Source organism: Rhinopithecus roxellana, chromosome 14, assembly GCF_007565055.1.
Source record: "Rhinopithecus roxellana isolate Shanxi Qingling chromosome 14, ASM756505v1, whole genome shotgun sequence".
In the NCBI taxonomy this organism is placed as follows: domain Eukaryota; kingdom Metazoa; phylum Chordata; class Mammalia; order Primates; family Cercopithecidae; genus Rhinopithecus; species Rhinopithecus roxellana.
In genome coordinates this window covers 90745961-90769054 of record NC_044562.1, presented here as the reverse complement: position 1 = coordinate 90769054, position 23094 = coordinate 90745961, and the positions used below count along the sequence as shown (strand labels likewise).

At 40.7% G+C, this 23094-nt stretch overlaps 1 protein-coding gene across 3 annotated transcripts in view; it reads left to right on the top strand.

The window, feature by feature from the left end:
• The first annotated feature begins 4719 nt into the window (after positions 1–4719).
• The window catches only part of RAPH1 (Ras association (RalGDS/AF-6) and pleckstrin homology domains 1), a 105674-nt gene continuing 87299 nt past the window's right edge, over positions 4720–23094 (top strand). For all 3 annotated transcript variants that reach the window (XM_010352621.2, XM_030916196.1, XM_030916195.1), the window contains exon 1: positions 4720–5067. The gene's annotated coding sequence lies outside the window, so the exon portion shown is untranslated. The remainder of the gene's footprint in view (positions 5068–23094) is intronic.

The following is a 23094-nucleotide window of genomic DNA, read 5'->3' as shown; positions in this document are numbered from 1 at the left end:
CAGAAAGATCATATGAAGGTGATCATCAGTCCCACTTCTCCAAAGTACAATTCTTTTTATCTTATGTAAAATATTAACCATTAAAAATTAGCATATCTTTAAAAATCACTGATTGGAAACATCATTTAAAATGATATATTCCATAATTTTTTATTCCCCTCCCCATGATTGGTGGAAGGTGCTGGAATTGAGTTTGTAACTCATAAAGCAATATGTATTGGAAACAGAATGTGACTAGGGTCAGAAGATACAGACCCTACTCCAGCATCTTCTAGTAATAGCTGTGTAACTTTAGACAAGTCACTTTATGTCTTAAGCTACAGCTTCCTTTACTACAAACCAAAAATCTGGTTTAGGTCAGCATTTCCCAAAGTGTGCTGTGGAACTCATGTCTTATAAGATGTTCCATTGGAAAAAGGCTTTCATGGTTGAATACATTTGGAAAGCGCTTGTATATAATATCTACCTCAGAAATTCCCACTGTGCATTAAAATATTAAAACCACCAGAAACCTCTCTAGTTTAGAAACCCATTGAACTGTTTGGGATTCTCATTTGATTAAAGGAACTTAAAATTTTGAGGGGGCATCACATCTACTAAAATCCTGTGGGACTAGAGTTCCAAAGAACACACTTGGGGAAACGATGGACTAACGTGCCTGGAATTATGGCACCATTCTTTCTTATACAGGTATTCAGCCAGTTCCCTGAAACCTGCTCTTTTCCTATGCTCTTTATATCAGAAGTCACCACCATTCAGTCACTCTTCTAAACCAGAATCCCGAGGGTCATTCTAAATGTCTCCGTTGCATTCACTCCCTCATATCCAATTATATATTCTGTAGATTCTACCTCTTTAATATATCTCCCATCTAGTCCCTCCTCCCCATTTTATGACCTCTTGCTTTTATTGAGACCTGCAGCACACATCTCATTAGGATTCAGGTTGTTGCCATCACCTCCTAATTTTCTCCTGCTCCAGTCTGGTCTTCTTGGTCTCCCAAACACAAACTCAGTTGTTCTGGAGCTAAAATACTTCAAATATTTTATTATTTACTACATTTTCCAGAGTATCAAATTCAAATTCCTTAGTTTAACCTGAGCCCCTTCATGAATGAAGCCCTTCCTACCCTTTCCTCCAACCTCTTTGACTCTTCTCTATGCCTGTTCTGACAAAATGGAATTACTTACTAGTACGGTTTGTCTCTGTGTCCCCACCCAAATCTCATCTTATAGCTCCCATAATTTCCACCTGTTGTAGGAGGGACCCACTGGGAAATAGTTGAATCATGGGGGTGGGTCTTTCCCGTGCTGTTCTCGTGATAGTGAATAAGTCTCAAGAGATCTGATGGTTTTAAAAATGGGAGTTTCCCTGCACAAGCTCTTTTCGCCTGCTGCCATCCATGAAAGATGTGACTTCCTCCTCACCGCCTTCCACCATGATTGTGAGGCATTCCCAGCCATGTGGAACTGTAAGTCCATTAAACTTCTTTTTCTTCCCAGTCTCAGGTATGTGTTTATCGGCAGCATGAAAACGGACTAATACACTTACAGTGCCTCTAAAGCATGGTGATGCTTTATGCCTCCACACATCTGCACAGATATTGTTTTCTTTGTTTTGAATGCTTGCTCCCTCCTTCTTCTGGTTAGCTCCTCCCTGTCATTTAACATTCAGTTCAAGAATCTCCCCATTGGGAAGGTTTTCCTGATCTGGGAATGGACTTTCAGTCTAACAGTGACTTCCTTACCTGCTTTACCACTAGACTGTATGCTTTTTTGTGGGCAGGAAGTATCATGTCACGTCTTTCTTGTCTTTGTATTCCTGGGCCTTAATTGGAGCTTAATAAACTCTGATTGAATGAATGAATGATTTAATGGTTTAAAGAAACTGATGAGAACACCCTTTTCTCAATGACTGAAAGTGACCTTTTTTCTCTTTTAATTAGCCTTGATCTTAGGCTAAGCACTTGGAGGAGAGAGTTGGCTAAGACCTATGTAAAAGGCACTCAATGGTCTTTTTTTTTTTTTTTTTTTCCTGAGATGGAGTCTCACTCTTGTCACCCAGGTTGGCGTGCAATGGCACGATCTCGGCTCACTGCAACCTCCGCTCCCGGGTTCAAGCGATTCTCCTGCCTCAGCCTCCCAAGTGGCTGGGATTACAGGCACCCGCCACCATGCTCGGCTAATTTTTGTATTTTTAGTAGAGATGGGGTTTCACCATGTTGGTCAGGCTAGTCTCGAACTCCTGACCTGAGGTGATCCACCCACCTTAGCCTCCCAAAGTGCTGGGATTACAGGTGTGAGCCACCACTCCCGGCTTCAATGGTCTATTTTTTTAAGGAGGTTTCAATGAATCATCTTCCTTGTGAGGTATCACACAGCCTAGTACATTTAATGACAATAGGATTCATTAAGTTTGGTGTCCTAGGTGTGTCTAATGTCAACAAACTTGGTCACAAGGGAAATGAGGTTAAAGACTAGATACATTTGTATAAAATATCAATTATGAAAAGTTTTAAAGCATTTATTAATTTATAAATACTTATTGTGCAAGATACTATGCTAGATATTGTGGAAGATATAAGGATGAATAAAGTGTTGTATTACATTCACTTTGGGAGGATAACTTCTTGAAATAATTATAATTAGGTGGCAAATGATGATTCCCACAAGAAAGGAAAGGAGTCTAAAAGAAGTGGTCAGCAGGATCATCTTCATTTATAAGAGATAGTATTTTTAAAATTATTTTTATTGTTTTATTATTCTTTAAGTTCTAGGGTACATGTGCACAACATGCAGCTTTGTTACATATGTATACATGTGCCATGTTGGTGTGCTGCACCCATTAACTCATCATTTACATTAGGTATATCTCCTAATGCCATCCCTCCCCCTACCCCCACTCCCAACAGGCCCCAGTGTGTGATGTTCCCCTTCCAGTGTCCAAGTGTTCTCACTGTTCAATTCCCACCTATGAGTGAGAACATGTGGTGTTTGGTTTTCTGTGCTTGCCATGGTTTGCTCAGAATGAGGGTTTCCAGCTTCATCCATGTACCTACAAAGGACATGAACTCATCCTTTTTTATGGCCGCACAGTGTTCCATGGTATATATGTGCCACATTTTCTTTCTTTCTTTTTTTTTTTTTTTTTTGAGAAGGGGTCTCCCTCTGTCACCCAGGCTGTAGTGCAGTGGCAGGATCTCGGCTCACTGCAAGCTCCGCCTCCCGGGTTCACGCCATTCTCCTCCCTCAGCCTCCTCAGTAGCTGGGACTACAGGCGCCCACGACCACACCCCGCTAATTTTTTGTATTTTTAGTAGAGACTGGGTTTCACCGTGTTAGCCAGGATGGTCTCGATCTCCTGATCTTGTGATCTGCCCACCTCGGCCTCCTAAAGTGCTGGGATTACAGGCGTGAGCCACCGCGCCCGGCCCACATTTTCTTAATTCAGTCAAGAGATAGTATTATTCTATACAAGAATATTGACGCACCTACTGAACTTAAAATACAAAAGTGCAGTATGTTTCAAAAGTACAGATATCTCAAGTGTATTGTATGATTCTAAATACCAGTTTGAAACAGATTGTGTACCAGTTTGGAACAGATTGTACAAAAAAGACTGAAACCACTTGAAAGTCCTCAAGAATATCAGGAAGAATGTAATTAACCAAACCAGGATTTGGCCCCAGGACAGAGAAATGAACACTCTCATTCTTAGAGAGAGAGCTAGGATTTCAGAAATGTACAGTCAATTCTTTGTGAAAATTTAAGATAAATTTTTAGCAAGCAGATGGAAAGAAAAAGCCACGTTCATTGCAACCAATTTCAGGTCACACTCCCAATTTCTCAATTGTTTTAATGCTGTCAACAAACTTGCTTTTGCATGTAGCCAAGCAAACATAACTTGGTTCCATTTTTTCCTTTCTTTGATCAATTTTAGGTGAAGGTCAAAATAAGGACATAACTTAAAATCTAAAAGTCTGCCGAAGTCAAGCCTGCATCAAAATAAGCAGCAGCTGAGCTTAGCGATAAGAAAAAATGCCAACACCTTACTACTACACAATTCCGATGGTGTGGGGGGACAGAAATTAAGGAGGCAGGATAAACAGATTTCGAAGTTTAAAAAGTAATTAAAGGTCATAGAAATGTCCCATTTCTAAAAGTTTCCCAACACATTGCATGAAACTGCAGAGACTTTTTGGCCAAAATGGGATTTCCTAAAGAAGGGCCTCACAGATCTCAACGACAATGGTCCTGCAAATGACCAAGCCAACCCTGGATGCGTGGAATCTCTGAATACACCTATAGCATATAAAGGTGGATGCGTACAGCTCCCTGACAGACTCGCCCGAGGCTGCTGTGCCTCCTAGGGCGCTGGGGCAGAGGCTGCTGGGCCCGCTTCCTAGGAAAGGCGAGCAGGGGGTGGGGCCGCACCGGGATTTTCCTCCCCACTCATTCATTCTCTGATTCACTCGTTCCTGGAGGCGACTCACAGGGACGTGCGAAGGAAAGGCGAGGCACGACCGGAGCCGCGGCTGGGTGCGGCCCGGCGCCTAAAGGGAGGGCGGGCGAGGGGGCGGAGGGAGGGCGGAGGGCGGGTGGGGGGCGCGAGCTGGGGAAGGGAGGCGGGCGCGGCGGCCTGCGCCGGAAGTGAGTGGTTGGCGGCGGGCGGGGGCAGCGCGCGGCTCGGCGCGAGCCGGCCCTACAGTCGGCAGTCCAGCCCTCAACCCCGCCTTCTGCGTCTCGGCTGGACGCGACCACATTCGGCTCTGCTGCCGCGGGGCGCTGCGGCCGCCCCGCCCCCGCTCCCGCTCCCGCCGCCGCCAGCCAGTTAGCCAGTCAGCCAGTCAGCCAGTCAGCCAGCCAGCCAGCCAGCCAGCCAGCCAGCCAGCCAGCCAGCCAGTCAGTCAGTCAGTCAGTCAGTCAGTCAGTCACGGAGCGCTCTGGCGAGGGAGCGCTGCGCCTGGGGAGGAGGCGGAGGCAGCGGCTGGAGGAGCGCGAGCGGCGGTTTTCTTGCCCCCGGCCGCGACGGTAGCGGGGGCAGCTGAAGGGCCGACCGGCTGCGGCGGTGAGTGGTTAGCTTCGCCCTCGGGGCCAGGGGAGGGGGCTGGCTGGGCGCGGTGCAGTGAGGCGCTCCTGCCGCTCCCGCCTCCATTTTCCGGGCGCCCGGCCCCGCCATCCGGGTGCGGTGCGGGCGGCCGCAGCCTGGGGCGGGGTCGCTGCCAGATTAGGGCTCGGGCTGGGGCTGGCTGGACCGCGGCCGGCCGGTGGATGGGGGTCGGTGGGGCCTGGATTGCACCCTGCGCCCCTGGGGACCGCGACGGAGGGAGACAATGAGATAAGGGGCCGCCTTGGGAGGGTGCGGTTAGACTTTCCCGACCCAGCACCGTGGTTGGTGGCCGGGGACCGCAGGGAGGAAAGGACTCTTCTCCCGACCAGCTGCAGAAACCAGCCACTGGATGTCGGGTTGCTTGGGTGTCGATGTCCCCATCTTTCATAGATGAGTTAAGTGCAGAGATTTTCAAAGGCGGGGCGCCTTCTCTTATTTCTAATTAAGCAGGCTAAGTAATTGCTTCATTGCTTCTTAACCCCATCTCTTGCGGTGTGTATTATACATTCCCGCCGGAAATCCAAACTGCAATTCTTGGGGGGAGGGGTGGACAGAGGGAGGGGGCAGTGTGATAGTATTAGTTAGGATGCCTTCGTGTTAAGACAGGTTGAAAGATGTGGTTTTCTTAAGGCAGTGACTTAGGGTGTCCCCACTGTGTGAGCTGGAAACCGCATAAACCTTACTGCTTATAAGCTCGAAGACATGGTTTAATATGAAATAAGAGCCTTGAGGGAGGGTGTAAATGTTACATGAGTCTTGCGTGTTTGCATTTCTTAAATTGTTTGGGAAGATCCGTTGGGGAAATCCGGGAGAATGGAAAAGTTCTTCACTCAGTCTTCCAATAAGGGTTGATGTTGTCTGCAGTATTTCTCAGGGAAATGTGGAGAGCTGCTTCGTTAAGGAACAGTAAAGGTAACGGGTTTGGGATGAGGCGTGATCGGATTATTAAAGGGTCAGTCCATGGGGATATTAAATTCAGCAAACATTTATGGAATACCTACTCTCTGTCAGTTAGGCGGACACCAGGTGAACAAGCATGGGCTGGTGGAAAGAGCTCTTTGGAGTAGGGGAAATCGTACGCCCTGTAATTGGTTGGCAGTGTGATGTTGGATAAGCTATTGAACTCTGCAGTACGTTCCCTATCAGTAAAATAAGAATAACACCACCTGTTTACCTCCCCAGATGTATTTCATGCAGATTAAATGAGATAATGTATGCAAAATGCGTAGCACCTTGCCTGGCACAGAGGTGTTTAACAGCACCTTAAATTCCTTTCCTCCTCGGGATGGTTTTTTTTGGGGTGCGGTGCGGGGGGTTAGTAAATGCAGGCAATTGTAATACAGTGCATTATATAATAAAACGTTGAGGTGTAGAATAGGAGAGCGAAGAAGAGAGATTAATTCTAAATTGAGGGAGGAATGCATGGAAGCGTCGGCATTTAAGTGAAACCTTTAAGGGTGAGTAGGATTTCAGCAGATTCAGATGGGGAGGAGGAGGACATTTCATATGGTGGTGGTGGTGCTATCCTTTGAGAACCGAATTGAGTGGGAGGACCTTTGGGGGAGGGGCAAAATAGAGACGCTCAATAGCTTTTAACTCTTGTTGAGTCTGACCTTCAAAGATTGTCTCGGTTATTTTGCTTTTTGTGTGGTGAATTTCCCGGAAACCAGATTCAGCCCTACTCAAGTAAGTATAGGAAGCTCAATTCATGATTTTTTGGATTAGACATTTTGTATAATTTAGATTTCTGTCTCTTGTTTGAATTTAATAAAGAATTATTTGTAGATGTTGCCTTGTGGTAAATATTAGCTTTATTTGGTGGAAGCAGCAGCTTATTTTTCAGACTCAGAGGTCTCACTAAGATTATAGAGTATGTGACTGTATGAAAGGAGTGGAGTGGTGGGTACTATTGGGTGTGTTTTCACAAATATTTAACACCTTATTTTCCGAAGAGGTGTATTTAACCATTGTCTTTGAGGATGATTGTCTTTTGGTTTTGCTGCCTTTTGGTTCTCACCCCATAAATACTTATTAGATTGGCATCGTAGATAACTGTCAGACTATTCACAGATTCTTGGATACACATTATAGAATCTCATGGCTTTAGTTGCCTTGGTTTGGAAGTAATTGAATGTCAACATTAGTATTGTTAATCCCAAACACTTAATTTTAGGAAAATTAATATTAGTGAAACAAGATGTGACCTCGGGCAGATAACTTATCTTGGACTCTTAATTCCTTTACCTATAAAATGAGAAGTTTGGATTAGATCACTGCTTCTTAAACTGGTTCTCTGAACTTGAGAATTTCAGAGATTCTGCAGATGTTTGACTTAAATCTCAATAAAAATGTATTTTAAATTTGTAATAATAAAAAGTGACCACTGTATGACATACACTGTTTTAAACACTTTATATGTGTTAATTTATTTAATTCTCACATAACCCTATGAAATAGAATTTATTATTTGAGAAAACAGGCACAGACAGTAAGTTGCCCAAAGACTGCAGAGCTATAGTGGGAGAGCTGGCTTTGAAACCGGGCAGCCTAATTCTTAAGCTTGTATTCTTAACCGTGTTTTTACACTGGCACTAAAGCAACACACACATATACTCTTTTAAAAAAATGTGGTAAAGTATATAAAACGTACAATTTACCATTTTAACTATTTTTAAGTGTATAGTTCAGTGGCTTGAGTACATTGTTGTGCCACCATCACCACCATCTCCAGAACTTTTTTATCCCAAACTGAAATTCTTCCCATTAAACAGTAATTCTAGAAGCTGCAGTGAGCTATGATCATGCACACTGTGTGACAGAGTGAGACCCTGTTCAAAAACAAAACAGTAACTATCCACTTCCCTCCCCCTACCCCCTAGTAACAAATTTTCTACTTTTGACTCATACAATATTGATTCTTGTGTCTGGCTTATGTTACTTAGCATACTGTCTTCAAGGTCATCCATGTAGGATGTATCAGAATTCCATTCCTTTTTCAGACTGATTAATACTCCATTGTATGTATATACCACATTTATGGATATTCAGGTTGTTTCCACTTTTGGTGTACTGTGAATAATGCTGCCTTGAGTATTGGTGTAGAACTGTTTGAATTCCTGCTTTCGGTTCTTTTTTCAGTATTTCTATATACCCAGAAATGGGATTGCTAGACTGTATGCTAATTCTATATTTAATTTTTGAGGAACTGCCATATTGCATTCCACAGCAGCTGCACCATTTTACATTCCCGCTAGCAATGCACAAAGGTTCCAGTTTCTTCGTATCTTGCCAACACTTCTTTTCTAGTGTTTTTTCTTTTTATGTTTTTGATAATAGCTATTCTAATGGGCGTGGGGTGGTATTTCATTGTGGTTTTGATTTGAATTTTCCTAATGATTAGTGATGTTGAGCATCTTTTCATATGCTTATTGTCCATTTGTATATCTGAGGAGAAATGTCTATCCAAGTCCTTGACTCATTTTTAAAGTAGGTTGTTTTTTGGTGAGTTGTAGGAGTTCTTTGTATACTCTGGATATTAACCCCTTATCAAATATATGATTTGCAAATATTTTCTCCCATTTTATGGGTTGTCTTTTCACTGTCTTGGTATCCTTTACTATCAAGTAAAAAAAAAATTTGTTTTTTTATACTTGAAGTTCTGATGTACATGTGCACAACTTGCAGGTTTGTTATATGCGTGTGCCATGTTGGTTTGCTGCACCCATTAACTCGTCATTTACATTAAGTATTTCTTCTAATGCTATCCCTCCCCCAGCCCCCCACTCCCCAAACACAGAAGTTTTAAATTTTGAGGAAGTCCAATTTATTTTTTCTTCTCTCTGTGCTTTTGGTGTCATGTCCAGGAAATTGTAGCCAAATCCAATGTCATGAAGGTTTTCCCTGTTTTCTTTTAGGAGTTTTATCGTTTCAGCTCTTATGTTTAGGTCTTTGATCCTTTTGGGGTTAATTTTTGCAAATGTGTTAGGTAAGGGTCCAACTTCATTCTTTTGCATATCCAGTTTTCCCAGCACCACTTGTTGAAAGGACTGTCCTTTCCCCATTGGATGGTTCCGGCACTCATACTCATTCATATATACACGTGTGTATATTTATATGTATGCATATGTGTATATAATTTTTTTTTTTTGAGATGGAGTCTTGCTCTGTCACCCAGGCTGGAGTGCAGTGGCACAGTCTCAGCTCACTGCAGCCTCTGCCTCCCAGGCTCAAGCGATTCTCCTGCCTCAGCCTCCCGAGTAGCTGGGATTACAGGCACACGCTGCCGTGTCCAGCTCATTTTTGTATTTTTAGTAGAGACAGGGTTTCATCATGTTGCCCAGGCTGATTTGAACTCCTGACCTCAGGTGATCTACCTACCTCGGCTTCCCAAAGTGCTGGGGTTACATGCGTGAGCCACTACGCCTGACCTAAATTTTTTTTAGCACATTGAAGACCATAGTGCTACATGGTTATACGTGGTTAATTTTGGGGGTGCGATGGGGCAGACATTCCTAAGAATAAAACTTTTCCTTTTATTGTTTAAAACATTTGAATCAGTGTGTTTGAAGAGTATCCTGAAGACTGCAGATGGGACTGTTAAGAGCTGCAACTGCTTACCTGGGTGAAATCAAAACAAAGCATACAAAAATAATTGGATTATTTAACCTTAATTTATCTCTTTATTTGAGTTTACAATAAATTAACATAATGTATTTGAACATAAAATAGCAATGCTTTTGCCAGCTTTATATATTTGGGAGGCTGTGTAAAATTTCATCTGAAAGAGTTTTGTTGTGAAATAGTTTTTAAAACCCCAGATTATATGATCTCTAAAGTTTTTTCATATGCTCTTCTTGCTATTATTTTAAGGTACTTTTCATGTTTTAAGGCAGGTGTCTTAAAATGTATCACTTATGACTTATATAAATTGGCTTTTTAAAAAGTATATATGTATTTGCTCTTAATAAAATGCATACTGTTTTTCTGCTCTAAGCAGAGCTAGGCATAATAGAGAAATCTAAGATAGGTATTCTGTTCTCCACAGTAGAGAGGATGCCAGTTTAGGTATAAAATACAAGGAATCAGTAGAAGATGACACTGAAGAAGCAGGGACCACAAAGAAACAGAAGGGTCTATGAGTTGAAAATGGGTGAACAGATAAGGTTGAGAAAAGGAGGAACAAGTCATCCCTTTAGATAGGAAGAAAAGCAAGATCGGGAAGCCAAGGACTTACCATTATGTTAGACTATTAAAATTTAAGCCCTGTGGTGAAGAATGGTGATAGCTAGCAAAAATTGGAGTGTAAACATATTCAGTAGGCCCAGTACTATTGTAGAATCATAAGTCAGTTTTGCAGTGGTATTTAAAACTTTGGCCAGGCGCGGTGGCTCATGCCTGTAATCCCAGCACTTTGGGAGGCCGAGGTGGGCAGATTGCCTGAGGTCGGGAGTTCGAGACCAGCCTGACCAACATAGAGAAACCCCCATCTCTACTAAAAATACAAAAAATTAAACGGACGTGGTATCACATGCTTGTAATCCCAGATACTCGGGAGGCTGAGGCAGGAGAATTGCTTGAACCTGGGAGGTGTAGGGTGCAGTGAGCTGAGATTGTGCCATTGGTACTCCAGCATAGGCAACAAGAGCAAAACTCTGTCTCAAAACAAAACAAAAAAAACTTGGATGCTTTTTTGGAAATTACTTTTAGAAGGATCTTACTGAGTTTGATAAGTGAAGAAAAGTATTAGCTAAATCAGTAGAGCAGGCCAGGTGTGGTGGCTTATGCCTATGATCCTAGTACTTTGGGAGGCTGAGGTAGGCTGATCGCTTGATCTCAGTTTGGGACCAACTTGAACATGGCAAAACCCTGTCTCTACAAAATATACAAAAATTAGCCAGGCATGGTGGCACGTGCCTGTAGTTCCAGTTAACTGGGGAGGCTGAGATTGGGAGAATCACCTGAGCCTGGCGGGTCAAGGCTGCAGTGACAGAGTGAGACCCTGTCTCAAAAAAAAAAAAAAAAAAAAAAAAATCAATACAGCAAAACAACCAATAATATGACTTGAAAATATATTCTTTATATATCCCAAATTTTGCATGTTTCCCAAATACGATTTGTTCCAATAATGTTTACTTTATAAAAAATAATTATTTCTTGACTCATTGGTTTATTTCATATTGTAACAAATGACATTGGAAACCAGTAAAGGAAGTCAGTGGTCCTACTTATCTGTGAATAGTGTACTTAATAAACAGTAATGGTTCAAAACAGTTTTTACCCTAAGGTTTTACAATAAACATAATACAGTTTAAGGCAGCAGCAATGAATATGATACGTTATATTTGAAAAATCTTTGTTATAGTACTCATTAACACAGAAATTTCCAAATCTGGCTCTTGAATCTGTTTATTATGTTACTGGTTTTTAATGCTTGTCTTAGGTGACAAGGCAGCTCGTGTAGGAACATATACCCACAAAGAAAAAGTGCCTCTTTGGCTGTACTTTCTATTAGGAGATACTGTTTTGTTTCTATCCATCAATTATGCAGACTGGGCTAGTACAAAGTTTGCTCTCCCTGTTTGTCAATCAGTTATTCTTGCAAATCAGTGTGAGGATTTATATTTATAAATTTTTAATAAATGGATTCAAAATCCACCAAAACTGTGTTTGGAAGGCATTTAAAAAGTTAGAAATGGTTTCTCTGTTCTTAGAGTGTGCACATACGAGTGTTTTAAGATGACACACATTGGTTTTTTTAGAATACAGCTATTTTCTTACTAAGTTTTAAAATGTCTCATTTACCTTTAAGGTACAGATGCATTAACCATGTTTTTGTTTTTAAAAACTTTGTCTAGGTAGCATACTGCCACAGCACAGCCACTTATTACAGAAATTCAGCAAATTTAGAACTCTACTCTTTTTTATAAAAGGTAACTGCTTACCTCATCTTTAAATTGCACAACTTTTTTAATGATTTGCCATGAGACAAACCTATTTTTGTATAAGATACCGTGGTCACTCCTTAACAACATCAATAACAACATCCTTTAACACTTGGCTCTTTTCTTGCTTCAGTTTCTCTTTTGTTCCGCTTTGCTTTTGGAGTTAAACCTTACCCTCTCCTCCAACTTTGTTTCATTGAGGTCAAAGCAGCTGCTTCATGAAGGATTATATAATACAGTTTTCTATAAATTTTTTTTTGAGAGGGAGTTTCACTCTTTTGCCCAGGCTGGAGTGCAGTGGTGCAATCTCGGCTCATCACAACCTTCGCCTCCCGGGTTCAAGCGATTCTCCTGCCTCAGCCTCCTGAGTAGCTGGGATTACAGGCATGTGCCAACACGCCTGGCTGATTTTTTTTGTATTTTTAGTAGAGATGGGGTTACTCTATGTTGGTCAGGCTGGTCTCGAACTCCTGACCTCAGGTGATCCGCCCACCTCAGCCTCCCAAAGTGCTGGGATTATAGGCATGAGCCACCATGGCCAGCCCATAAAACGTTTTTATTGAGGAAATCATTTACTGTTGAGAATATGTCTTCTCTGGAATACCAGTCTCTTGTAGAAGCTTACAAAAGGGTAGATCCTTTATTATTGAAAAAGAATCAATATATTAAAGATAGTAACTGCTGTCACTCTAGCCTCACAATACCTAGAATTATTTAGTACCAGAATACTTACGTTACTTTATATGACGTTTGATTGACAGGTGGCCACAGTGAAGACGCCAGTATCTGTATGTTAGGGATAAATATGTATTACACATAAAATACATGTGTGTATTAAGATAAGGATTAAATAAAAATAGAACTTCTAATAAGATGTTCTTATACCCCACATCCTGGGGTATAATTACCTCCATTTTGGAAACCACTATACAGTCTTACTGAAATGTTGTTAGGCCAGGCATGGTGGCTCACGCCTGTAAACCCAGCACTTTGGGATCCCGAGGTGGGCGGATCACCTGAGGTCAGGAGTTCTAGACCAGCCTTACCAATGTGGCAAAACCCTATCTCTACTAAAAACACAAAAATTAGCCGGGTGTGGTGGCATGTGCCAGTAATCCCAGCTACTCAGGAGGCTAAGGCAGGAGAATCGCTTGAACCTGGCAGGGAGAGGCTGCAGGAGCTGAGATCACACCATTGTATTCCAGCCTGGGTGGCAGAGTGAGACTCTTGTCTCCAAAGAAAAGAAAAAAAGAAACACTGTTAATAATGAACCTTTCATATTAAATTCCACTTCATAGTGTATAGTGTTCTTTTTTTATTTTTGAGACGAAGTTTTGCTCCTGTCTCACTGCACTCGGCTCACTGCAACCTCCACCTTCCAGGTTCAAGCGATTCTCCTGCCTCAGCCTCCCAAGTAGCTGGGATTACCAGTGCCCACCACCACACCTAGCTAATTTTTGTATTTTTAGTAGAAATGGGGTTTTACCACGTTGGCCAGGCTGGGCTTGAACTCCTGACCTCAGGTGATCTGCCTGTCTTGGCCTCCCTAAGTGCTGGGATTTCAGGCATAAGCCACCTTGTCTGGCCAGTATATGGTATTCTTATACGAAGTCGTCTTAAAGCACTTGGGACAAAACATTCTGGTTCTAATACTAATTGGAAAGTAATGTTTGTGGAAGAAAGTAGATAATTTCAGCAAAGTGAAATCATTCCACATTATATCAGAAATCATAATATCTATCACTTTGTACCCCGTAAATGTGTACACCTATAATTTATCAACATATACAGTAATAAAACAGTTTTTAAAAAGAAGTTAGCAAATTGAGTCTTTAATAAAATTTATTCTTCAACACAGTTGAAATTATAGGCTTATTTCAGAAGCCTAAATTTGAATTTTGCATTATGCTTTTAGGAATTATTCAAGGTGAATTTAAAAGTACCCTTAATTAAAAATAAAAAATTAAGTATTTAACTTAGTAATTGAGTAGTGTTTTATAGACTTATAATTTTTTCATGTCCGTAGTATTTTTTTTCTGAACACCTCTAGCAAGGTATACAACATTTTCCATCACCCTGCTCTTTATCTTTTCCTTCTCTCTGTTTTCTTTGCCTATCCCCAGAGCAACTGCAATCATAGTTGCTGCAGCACAGGTAAGTTTTGCCTGTTTTATAACTTTGTATTAATTAAATCATAACTATGTATGCTTTTGTCTCCAGCTGCTTGCACTCAGCATGTATTTTGTTTTTTTTTTCTCGGTTGCCCTGGGTGGAGCACAGTGGCCCAATCTCGGCTCACTGCAACCTCCGCCTCTCAGGTTCAAGCAGTTCTCCCACCTCAGCCTCCTAAGCAGCTGAGATTACAGGTGTGTGTCACCACGCCCGACTTATTTTTATTTTTTAATTTTTTGTATTTGTAGTAGAGATGGGATTTTACCATGTTGGCCAGGCTGTCGGCATGTTTTTAGATTCATCCATGTTGTTGCTTATATCAGTAGTTCCTTTTTAGTGGTAATATTCAATTGTATGAATATGTTAACATGGCCAGGCGTGGTGGCTCACGCATGTAATCCCAGCACTTTAGGAGGCCAAGGGGATGGATTGCTTGAGGTCAGCAGTTCAAGACCAGCCTGACCAACATGGTGAAACTCTGTCTCTACTAAAAATACAAAAATTACTCAGATGCAGTGGTGGGCGCCTATAATCCCAGCTACTCTGGAAACCGACACAGGAGAATTGCTTGAACTCAGGAGGTGGAGGTTGCAGTGAGCCGAGATTATGTACTGCACTCCAGCCTGGGCGACAGAGTAAGACTCCATCTCAAAAAAAAAAGAGGAATATGTTAATATACCAGATATCCATTTTCATGTTGGTGGGCAACTGGGCTGCTTCTAGTTTGGGACTATTCTGAAGAAAATGGCTATGAACATTTTTGCACAAGTCTTTTTATGGACAGATGTGCCATTTATCTTGGATAAAGGACTGGGATTGCTAGGCCATTTAGATAGATGTTCCTCCTTTTAAAAACTTTGTATTGAAGAACAATATATAATCAGAAAATTGCATGTATCAGAAGTGACTTCTAACTCTAATTCTGCTATAAAGTCTTTTAGGTTGCTTGTTTCTTTAAAAAAATTTTAGTTGCTTTACTGAGGTGTAATTTCTATATAATAAACTGCACATATTAAAGTGTACAATTTCGTAAGTTTTCATACACTCATGAAACCATCACTATAATCAAAACTGAACCTTTCCATCATCTCCCAAAGTTTCCTCATACCTCGTTGTAATTTGTTCCCCTCTACCCCGTCTTATGGCTATCTGTCACTATGGATTAGTTTCCTTTTTCTAGAATTTTATGTAAATTTTATGTAAATGGATCATACAGTTCCCTTCCCCTCCTAACCCACCCAAGTCTGGCTTGTTTTCCTGCAGAATAATAATTTTTAGATTCTTCTGTCTTGTTGCTTTTTTTATTGCTGAAGTATTCCATTATGCACATATGCCACATTTTGTTTTTCCAGGTGCCTTTGATAGACATTTAGGCTGTTTCCATTTGTGGACAGGTTTTCATTTCTTGAGGATAAATACCTATGAGGACATGTTGGGTTATAGGGTAGGCATATTTTTAACTTTAATTTTAAAAATGGTCAAGTTTTTCCAAAGTTGTATCATTTTATATCCAACAGCATTATATGACACTTGTAATTGCTGTGTATCCTAAGACTTGGTATTGTCAGTCTTCCTCATTCTGGCCATTGTAATGGGAATGTAATGATACAATTGTAGCTTTAATTCGTCTTTCTCTGATTATTATTGATGTTGAGCAACTCAATGTTCTTAGTCATTTGGGAAGTGACAGCAAGTCTTTGCCCATTTAAAAAATAAGATTGTATATCTTTAAAATTTAGTTTAACAATTATTTATTCTAGATACAAGTTCTTTATTGGATATATTTGCAAATATTTTCTCTTAGTCTGTAGCTTAGCTTGTCTTTTTTTTAAATATTTGAGACGGAGTCTCGCTCTGTTGCCCATGCTGGAGTGCAGTGGCGTGATCTCGGCTCACTGCAACTTCCGCCTTCTGGGTTCAAGTGATTCTCCTGCCCCAGCCTCCCGAGTAGCTGGGACTACAGGTGCATGCCACCACACCCAGCGAACTTTTTGTACTTTTAGTGGAGATGGGGATTCACCATGTTAGCCAGGATGGTCTTGGTCTCCTGACCTCATGATCCACCTGCCTCCGCCTCCCAAAGTGCTGGGATTACAGGCGTGAACCACTGCTCCTGGCTGTCTGTTTTTTTAATAGTGTTTTTCAAAGAGCAGAAGTTTTTATATTGGGCTTCAAAATTACCGAATTTTCCTTTTATGCTCAGTGTTGTCTCTGCCCTAATGAATTTTTGCCTACACCAAAGTTCAGAAAGTATATTCCCATATTTTCTCCTTGGAGTTTATAATTTTAGTTTTTACATTTCCGTCTATAATCCATTTTGAATTAATGTTTGTTTATGAGTGATATTGAGGCCTCTCCCCCATTTATATCTAGTTGTGCCAGTGTCATTTGTTAAAAAATACTTTCTTCATTGCCTGCTTCACTTGTGACATCCCTACTGAAAATTGTTTGACATTTTGTGTGTGGGTCTATTCCTGGACTTTCCATTCTGTTACATTGATGTGATTCTCTATCCTTTTTGCTAGTACTACATCGTCTTGATTATTTAGCTGGATAGTGAGTCTTGAAATCAGGTAAAGTAAGTTCCTTCCCTACTCTTAAGGTTCTTTTCTTTTCTTTTCTTTTCTTTTTTGAGACGGAGTCTTGCTTTGTTGCCCAGGCTAGTGTGCCGTGGCACGATCTCGGCTCACTGCAACCTCTGCCTTCCAGGTTCAAGTGATTCTCCCACCTCAGCCTCCCTAGTAGCTGGGATTACAGGTGCCCACCACCGTGCTCAACTAATTTTTGTATTTTTAGTAGAGATGGAGTTTCATGATGTTGGCCAGGCTGGTCTCGAACTCCTGACCTCAGGTGATCTGCCCACCTCGGCCTTACAAAATGCCGGGATTACAGGTGTGAGCCACTGCACCCAACCCTTTTCAAGGTTCTTTTGACTATACTAGGTCATTTGCTTTTTTCCATATAAATTTTAGAATAATCTTGTCAGTTTCTGTAAAAAATGCCCACTGGGACATTGGTTGTAATTACACTGAATACCAAGTTCATTTTGGGGGAGAACAGGCATTAATATTGCATCTTCTAATCTATTAAGATGGCATATCTGTCCATTTATTTAGGCCTTACACAGCAATGTTTATATTTTTCAGTTGCCTTACAATATATTACATAAACACTGCATGCTGTCCTATTTCATTTCCTACAGCCAAATCATTATTTACACATGGCTTTTTTTTTTTTTTTTTTTGAGACGGAGTCTCGCTCTGCCGCCCAGGCTGGAGTGCAGAGGCTGGATCTCAGCTCACTGCAAGCTTCGCCTCCCACGTTTATGCCATTCTCCTGCCTCAGCCTCCCGAGTAGCTGGGACTGCAGGCGCCCGCCACCTCGCGCAGCTAGTTTTTTGTATTTTTTAGTAGAGACGGAGTTTCACCGCCTTAGCCAGGATGATCTCGATCTCCTGACCTCGTGATCCGCCCGTCTCGGCCTCCCAAAGTGCTGGGATTACAGGCTTGAGCCACCGCGCCCGGCCATGGCTTTATTTTTATGATATAAATTGAGATTTGGTATGGAGATTTTTCTATATGATAACATTATTTAATGCATAAAGGGGCCATCTACTCTGATGTGACAATGCTAGAAATACAGGAGACCAAAACAGGTATCTTTTGTTATGTAAAAGTTGAAGTTTAATGCTGTATAGTTTATTGGCACAATTCTTTTGGCTTGTATTGTTTTGGATAGTAATATTTAAAAAGGCCAATCTTTAATGATAGTCTGATACTTTTAGAATCAGAAGTAAAGTAGAATCTTGTCAGGTGAATTAGTGCATAAGTTTTTACCCAATGATGATTTTGAATTTGCATTTTATAGTTTCCTTTTTTCTTTCTTTCACTAATAACATTAATGGAAATATGCAACACAGAGAAATGTATAGAGAAGAAAATAAGACAATCCTACTATCCAGAAATGACTACAGTTAAAATTTTTGGTATATTCTCCTCATATGTGTGTATACATTTTATAGTTCATTGCTGCATGCACAATTTAGTTCTTTTATTTAAATGTGTATCATTAACTTAGAACATCTGCCTTATAATAATATAATGGGGGGTGTTCTCTTTATGCTTCCATGTTGTTTAAAGTTACTGCACAATAAGCATATGTTACAGTTTATTTAGAATATTTTTTAAAAACAAAATTTGTTTTTAATTTTGAAACATTTTAAACCAAAGTATAAAACATGATAGACATCTACATATTCACCACCAGTAGTAGCTAGTTGTTACACTTTGCTCCAAATAATTTCCTTTAAAGAGGTGTAATGTATACAAGGAAAATGAAAATCTTCCTCCAGGTAATTTGTGGTGTTCTCACCATGTTTTAGTCCAGTTAATACATACATACATATCCATAAAATTTTACTTAATATTCTTCTGTGCTTTCAAATTTTATGTAAACCATATACTATACATTTATATTTTTCAAAAATCTGTATTTGTGGCTGGGTGCGGTGGCTCACACCTGTAATCCCAGCACTTTGAGAGGCCAAGGTGGGCAGATCACCTGAGGTCAGGAGTTGAAGACCAGCCTGGCCAACATGGTGAAACCCTGTCTGTACTAAAAATACAAAAATTAGCTGGGCATGGACGCATACCTGTAATTCCAGCTACTCGGGAGGCTGAGGCAGGAGAATCACTTGAACCCTGGAGGCAGAAGTTACAGTGAGCCAAGATTGTGTCACTGCACTCCAGGCTGGGCAGAGCAAGACTCCATCTCAAAAACAAAAAAAACCCAAAAACCTGCATGTTTTACTCATCATATGATTGACATGATTTATACTGGTTCATAGATCCAGTTCATTCTTTTTGTCAGAATGAGCCAATTTTTCCATTACCCTTTTGGGGGACAGTTAGATAGTTAGGATGCCCCAGTGAACGTTATTTTCCATTTCTCCTGGTGCTCCACTTGGACACTTAAGAAGTGATATTGCTGGTTCATAAGATATGTGATTTTCTAGTCTAGTGACTCTCCAAAGTGATGAGGAATATATGTCCTTCCAGCATGTTCCTGTTGTTCCACATCCTCACCAATCCCTGGTTTTATCACACTATTTTTGCCAACTTTATGAGTCTGATGGGTATTTTTTTTTTTTGACATTCTTTAGTATGTTTCTAGAAGTATACTTATTAGAAATAAGGAGTTCTGTAGTTTTTTTTTTTCTTTTTGAGACAGTTTCGCTCTTGTTGCCCAGGCTGGAGTGCAATGGCACGATCTCAGCTCACTGCAGTCTCCACCTCTTGGGGTTCAGGTGATTCTCCTGCCTTAGCCTCCTGAGTAGCTGGCACTACAGGCAAGTACCACCATGCCCAGCTAATTTTGTATTTTTAGTACAGATGGGGTTTCACCATGTTGGCCAGGCTGGTTTCGATCTCCTGACCTCAGGTGATCCACCTGCCTCGGCCTCCCAAAGGGCTGGGATTACAGACATGAGCCACCGTGCCTGGCGTGGTTTTTTTTTTTTTTGAGACAGGGGCTCGCCGTGTCACCCATGCTGGAGTGCAGTAGTATGATCACAGCTCACTGCAGCTTCGATTTCCCAGGCTCCAATGATCCTCCCACCTCAGCCTCTCAAGTTGCTGGGACCACAGGTGGGTGCCACCACCCCTGGGTAATTTTTTTTTTTTTTTTCTTTTGGTATAGATAGTGTTCCACCCTGCTTCTCAGGCTGGTCTCAAACTCCTGAACTCAAGCGATCCACCCACCTCAGCCTCCCAAAGTGCTAGGATTACAGGTGTGAACCACTGTGCCTGCCTCTCTGGTATATTTTTTAATCCGTGGAAACAGTATTATTTCAAGTGTCTTTAAGAAATTCCTATCGCAAAGCTTTTAAAAGAATTTTGAATAAAAGTACTATTTATGTTTATTCACTCACTGTGAGGTAAAAGTGCTATCTCTAAAGAAAAATGTTAGCTGTTGTGGCTGTATGAGTGTTTGTTACTGGAGAATTGCCTGAAATGCATTAGCTCCCGTGTTGTGACATCTGTGTAGATAACTTAGATGATTATTTGTCCAACAGGACCCATGGCTGCTTTTACTTCCTGTCGGTTTTTTTGTTGGGGAACATATTTAATTTTTGGTAATCATGGATACTCGAGTAAAAATATCGTTATGGTTGGGTTTTTATTTTATTTATTTCCTTTTATTATCTTATTGCATTAGCTGTTATTTCCAGTATGATATTGAAAAAGAATGGTCAGAGTGGACATCCTTTTCTTGTTCCTGATCTTAGTGGGAAAGCTTCAAGTTTCTAATCATTAAGTGTTACGTTAATTGTGGGGTTTTTTTGTAGATATTTTTTATCAAGTTGAGGAAGTTCCCCTCTTTCTAGCCTGCTGAGAATTTATGAATGAGTACTGGATTTTGTCAAATGCTTTTTCTACATCTATTGATATGATCATGTGATTAAAAAACATTTTTTTAGCCTGTTGATATAATGGATTGTATTAATTGATTTTCAGATGTTAAGCTAGCCTTGCATACTTGAGATAAATCTCACTTGGTCATGGTGTGTAATTATTTTTATACATTGTTGGGTTCAATTTGTTAATATTTTTTGAGGCTTTTTGCATCTTTGTTCATGAGAGATAATGGTTTATAGTTTTCTTCTGCTATAATGTCTTTTTCTGGTTTTGGTATTAGGATAATGCTGGCTTATGAGTTATGATGTATTCCCTCTGCTTCTATCTTCCAGAAGAGATTGTAGAGAATTAGTATAATTTCTTCCCTAAATGTTTGGTAGAATTCACAATGAACCTCTGGGCCTTGTGCTTTCTGTTTTGGAATTAATTATTGATGGAGTTTCTTTTTTTCTTTCTTTTTTTTTTGAAACGGAGTCTCGCTCTGTTGCCCAGGCTGGAGTGCAGTGGCCAGATCTCAGCTCACTGCAAGCTCCGCCTCCTGGGTTTATGCCATTCTCCTGCCTCAGCCTCCCGTGTAGCTGGGACTACAGACGCCCACCACCTCGCCCAGCTAGTTTTTTGTATTTTTTAGTAGAGACGGGATTTCACCGTGTTAGCCAGGATGGTCTCGATCTCCTGACCTCGTGATCCGCCCGTCTCGGCCTCCCAAAGTGCTGGGATTATAGGCTTGAGCCACTGCACCCGGCCCTTGATGGAGTTTCTTTACAGGCCTATTCAGATTGTCTGTTCTTGTTTGAGTTTTGACAAATTGTGTCTTACAAGGAATTGGTTCATCTCATCTGAGTTATCAAATTTATAGGCATGGAGTTTATTCATAGTATCCTTTTTTAAAGAGACAGGATTTTGTTCTGTTGCCCATGCTAGAGTGCAGTGGTGAGATCATAGCTCACTATAACCTTGAACTGGGCTCAAATGATCCTCCTACCTTAGCTTCCCAAGTAACTAAGACTACAGGCACATGCTATCATACTCAGCTAATTTTTAAATTTTTTTGTGGAGAAGGGGTCCTGCTATGTTACTCAGGCTGGTCTTGAACTCCTGGCCTCAAGCAGTCCTCCTGCTTGGCCTCTCAAAGCACTAGGATTGTAGTTGTGAGCCACCACACCTGGCCTGTAGTAGTTTTTTGTTGCTGTTGTTGTTGTTTTCGAGATGGTGTCTCACCCTGTTGCCCAGGATGGAGAGCAGTGGTGCAATCTTGGCTCACTGCAACCTCCACCTCCTAGATTCAAGCAATTCTCATGCCTCAGCCTCCCAAGTAGCTGAGATTATAGGTGCGTACCACCACACCTGGCTAATTTTTGTATTTTTTTAGTATAGAGATGGGGTTTCACCATGATGGCCAGGCTGGTCTCAAACTCCTGACCTCAAGTGGTCTGCCTACCTTGTCCTCTCAAAGTGTTGGGTCTACAAGTGTGCACCACTGTGCCTGGCCTTATAGTATTCTTTTATTTTCCTTTTAATGTCTGTAAGATCTGTAGTGATGTCACCTCTTTCATTTCTGATATTGGTAATTTGTGTTCTCTTTTTTTTTTCTTAGTTAAGCTACCTAGAAGCTTATCAATTTTATTGATTTTTTTAAATTAAATTTTATTTTTTTAAGAACCAGCTTTGGTTTTTATTTTTCTCCTTGATTTCCCATCTTTGGTTTCATTGATTTCTGCTCAGATTCTTATTTCTTCTGCTTATTTAGGATTTAATTCGCTCTTGTTGTTCTAGATTTCTAAGGTGGAAACTTAGATTGTTGATTTTAGGTCCTCTTTTCTAATGCAGACATTCTATGCTATAAATTTCCCTCTAAGCATCGCTTTTGTTGCATCCCACAAACTTGGTGAATTGTGTATTCATTTTCATTTTGTTTAAAATATTTTTAAAATTTCTTTTGAGATTTCTTCTTTGACCCAGGTGTTTTTTAAGAGGGTGTTGTGTAATCTCATGTATTTTGATATTTTTTTCCAATTATGTTTGTTACTGATTTCTAGTTTAGTTACATTGTTCTCTGAGAGCAGACATTATATATGGTTTCTGTTCTTTTACATTTGTTAATGGTGTGTTTTATGGTCCAGAATGTGATCTGTCTTGGAGTATGTTCAGTGTGGGCTTGAGAATGATACGTGTTCTGTTCTTGGATGAATTAGCTTGTAGATGTCAGTTATATCCAGATGATTGATGGTGGTGTTGAGTTCAGCTATATCTTTACTGATTTTTTTGGCTGCTGAATCTGCACATTTCTGACAGAGGGTTATTCAAGTCTCCAGCTATGATAGTGGATTCATTTCTTTCTTTGCTGTCTTTTTTTTTTTTTTTTGCCTCGCATAGTTTGATGCTCTGTTATTAGGCACATATGCATTCAGGATGTAATGTCATCTTGGAGACTTGACCCTTTATCATTATGTGAT